The sequence below is a fragment of the Lygodium microphyllum genome, unplaced genomic scaffold, assembly GCF_053477565.2.
Source record: "Lygodium microphyllum isolate KBCC unplaced genomic scaffold, Lygodium_microphyllum_v1.1.10 scaffold_31, whole genome shotgun sequence".
Classification (NCBI taxonomy): Eukaryota; Viridiplantae; Streptophyta; class Polypodiopsida; order Schizaeales; family Lygodiaceae; genus Lygodium; species Lygodium microphyllum.
In genome coordinates, this window is record NW_028229514.1 from 16,608,549 (window position 1) to 16,612,287 (window position 3,739).

General features: G+C 42.3%; 1 pseudogene; it reads right to left on the reverse strand.

The window, feature by feature from the left end:
* Positions 1-823: 823 nt before the first annotated feature.
* On the reverse strand, positions 824-3,454 carry LOC148009362 (uncharacterized; annotated as a pseudogene).
* Positions 3,455-3,739: the final 285 nt, after the last annotated feature.

Sequence of the window (3,739 nt, forward strand, 5' to 3'; positions counted from 1 at the left end):
TGTCGCAGTTGTATTTGTAGCAGCGTGGTAAGCTTTAAGGAACTGATCTGCAGCTTCTTTCCTTTCACTACCAGTCTTGAACTCTGCTAAATATCGGTAATAGTCACCTTTCATCTTGTAGTAAAATACTGTGGATTAACCTGCAGGTCCAATGCTGAAAAATATTTTTAATTATCCTCATGATCCTCAGCATACTTCATACAAACATGTTCAAATACTTCTGAATCGGCATCAACATCCTGGGATAAAACAAGAGGTTTCCTCTCCGAAACTTGCCGCTTGCATATGAAGACAACTTCTGAGGACTCTTGTCTAGCACAGTTTGATACAGAAGGGAAGTTTTGCCACTGCGAGGAAGGCCTTCTCCATGAGATGCCGTTTTACAAAGGTACTTTTCCTTCTTATTTTCATCTTGGATTCATGTCCGTTGCCTTTGCTCTATAAATCTGCCCCTTTTAAGCACGATCATGGGTGCTTCAGGTGTCCTCCTCCTTGTCATTCTGAACACAGAGCTCGCCTCCTCCCAGACCAGACGACGATCCTCCCTTTCTGCTTTTTTCTCCTACCCCAGAAAAATATTCGATTCTCTGCTTTCTTTTTTTCTTCAAGATCCTCCCAAAATAGCCTCAAAAAAGCGGCCTTCTTCCAAATTTTGACATGCCTTTGTAATCTTGTTTTCTTGGTATCTTAAGACGTGGTTCAAAATTGATAAGCCTTTCGAAATAAACATGTATACAGCTCTTATCTAACATTTTGAAAGTGAGCCAAATTTCTCTTGCAATGTGCCTACCAGCGAGAGAAATGTGCTAAAGCTAGTTATCTTTTACTGCCATTTGCCTGTTGCCACTGTTATTTCCAAGACTTTGTTCTTCACATCTAAAAGTCTGCAACACTGCCTCCTTAGAACAGAGAACCAATGATCATTTAGTGGCTTGGTTGAAACTTGAATATGCTCCACTTCCTCGGGAGGAAGAACTCTAGATAAGCAAAAAGACCTCATTTTCCTCTCGTCAATGCTTGTATCCCGCTTATACCTACTCATAACCACCTCATTCTCTCCCATGACTATGTCTTCCAAGAAGAAAACAAATGGCTTGTTGCAGATTGACCTCAAGGACCTTCTTGTGTCCATGTGAAAATCATCTCTTGAATTCCAAGCCTTGAAGGTGATTTCTGGTCTTTATAAATCCCTTGGAAGAAGGATGTAAGGATAGACTTGGACAGCATACCCTAGCGAGATTGAAATAGACAGTTTCTGAGCTCGGTTGTAGCAGATGCATTGTTGCAATAAGCTGCTTGGTTCTGTCCGCATAGCTTTAGTAAGATGTTGCATAGCACCCAAGACATCAAACTTGGGGAAAATAGGATCCACCTCATCCAGATGGTAAATAGATAAGAAAGGAGTAGTTGGATGGGCTGACAGTAACCCGAAAGGATTACCATGTACATCAAACTGATGAAAGCCAAGTTCTTTCGTCAGTGGTACACCTAGCTCCATGATGCAAGCATGTAGTCGGTCATCGTTCCTGAATAGAAAAGGATATCTTTCCAAGCATTCATCTAGCATTTTGGATAAGGTCTGTGCGAGCAGGTAGCTGATAGCTATACCCCCGAATGGTTCTCTGATGGATTGCCTATGTAGTACATCTCCCAAAACTCCTGTGAGCTGTTGATCAAAACCTCCTCGTCTAGGTGGCTGACCACTTGGCAAGACATGCCAACTAGAGCATTATTGATAAGTTCCTCTTGCTCCAAACCCTCTTCCACGTAGAACAAAAGTATAAACACAACAACTAGATATGTACAAAGTATCAAATCCCACGCACACAACTTTTGGGTGAATTTCACACCTTGAATGCGCAGCAATACGACATCCACCCCCTCTAATCCTGCGCATCCTCCGAATGGGCCAACTACCCATGATCGTTATCATCAAGATCCACAAACAGATCAATCTCTTCATTATGCATTTCTGGTATATCAACAAGATTATCTATCATATGATCTGTCTCTTCAATTGGAGTTTCTTCTCGTTGCTCTTCTCTTGCCAATTCTTCCAATGCATAATCTTCATAATCTCTTTTCTTGAAAATCTTGATTCTTTTTCCAGCAATAGGCACTCTAAGCACTGTCCCATCCAATTCTGTGAACTCATATGTTGCATTATCAAAGACATGTCTGACTATGTACGGCCCAAACCATCTTTTCACCATCTTTCGAAGTGCACTATGCTGATTTTCAAGGCTGCTATCAAAGACTAATACCCAGTCTCCCTCTTCTATTGCTCTAGGCCGCAAGCGATGCCTGCTGTCAAACCTGTCCTTATTTCTTAGTCTAACAACCTTCAACCTGTCAATAGCTAGCTGAATATCCTCTGGTCTTCTCTCCAACTGTCGAATCTGAAGAGCTAAGAGTTCCTCTCTCGTCAAATCCTCTTGCCAAGGTAAAACTGACCAAGTCAAAGCACAAGTCTCAGTCGGCATAACCGGTTTCTGACCATACATCAACTCTGCAGGCATATATCCTGTGGTAACACTGTGAGTCGTACGATCAGCCCACAAAGCAAATGGTAAAAGTCTCGGCCATTCTCCAATCCGTCCTCTGCATGCTTTGGCTAATGCTTTCACTATCGGCGGATGCCCTCTTTCACTCTTCCCATTTCCCTCTGGATTGTATGCTATGGTTAGAGCCAACTTGATTCCTAGTTGAGAGAAAAACTCCCTAGCTTCATCTGCATCCAATTCACCGCGATCCGCAGTGATCTTACCCACACAGCCATACGTGTAGAAAATTTCTTCCAATAAGAACTTACACACTGCACTAGTGGTCTTCGTTCTCAAAGATTTGTCCTCAACATGATTGGTAAGATCCTCTCTAGCCAAAACAATATACCTCATCTGCCATAGACCCATAGGCATAGTAACCAAGTCAACTACCCACTTATAATGAATGCATAGCAGATAGGTCGGATGAAGCTCATCTCAATGACGCACTACCGAATACATCTGGCAGTCCCTGCAAGTCTCTACAAAGTGAGAAACATCTCTATACATGCCTTTCCACCAATATTTCTCATTGATTTTCTCGTAAGTAGCCCACACTCCTCTATGACCAGCCCAAGGACTCTCATGAAATTCCCTCATCACCTGTAACTGTGTCTCTCTATCGCAGACAACCCGCAAAGGTAATCCGCCTCTTTTCTTCGGATGCTTCCAAAGAAATCCGTCCTTGAGAAAATAACCATAGGCTTTCCTTCTGATCTTCTTGAACTCTTCATCTGTCCATTCATCTCTTTTGCTTAGTGTACTAAGGTACTTGCCAATGTGCAGCCAATCTCCAACATAGAGTTCTTCTATGAAAGCCACAATATCATAGACATGGCAAACACGATCAACCATAGCGGCTGAAATTTCTGCATCATCCTCTTCTGCAAGTAGTTTTTCCTCATCATCATATCTGGCTCTAGACAACATATCTGCCACTGGATTATCCTTTCCTGCTATGTGTTTAAATTCCGGATTTAATGACTTGATGTATGCAATCCATCTCAACATAGCTATATCCGGAGTAGAGCAACTCGTAATCATACCAATCAATGGCAAGCAATTTGTATCTACCACAACTGAAGCTCCAATAAAATACTCCTTGTCACATTTGAGAGCCGTAACAATCCCCAGTAACTCCCTCTTGATTTGCGGATATCTCCTCTGTCTCTCATTTAGGACTTTCGCCCCAAACC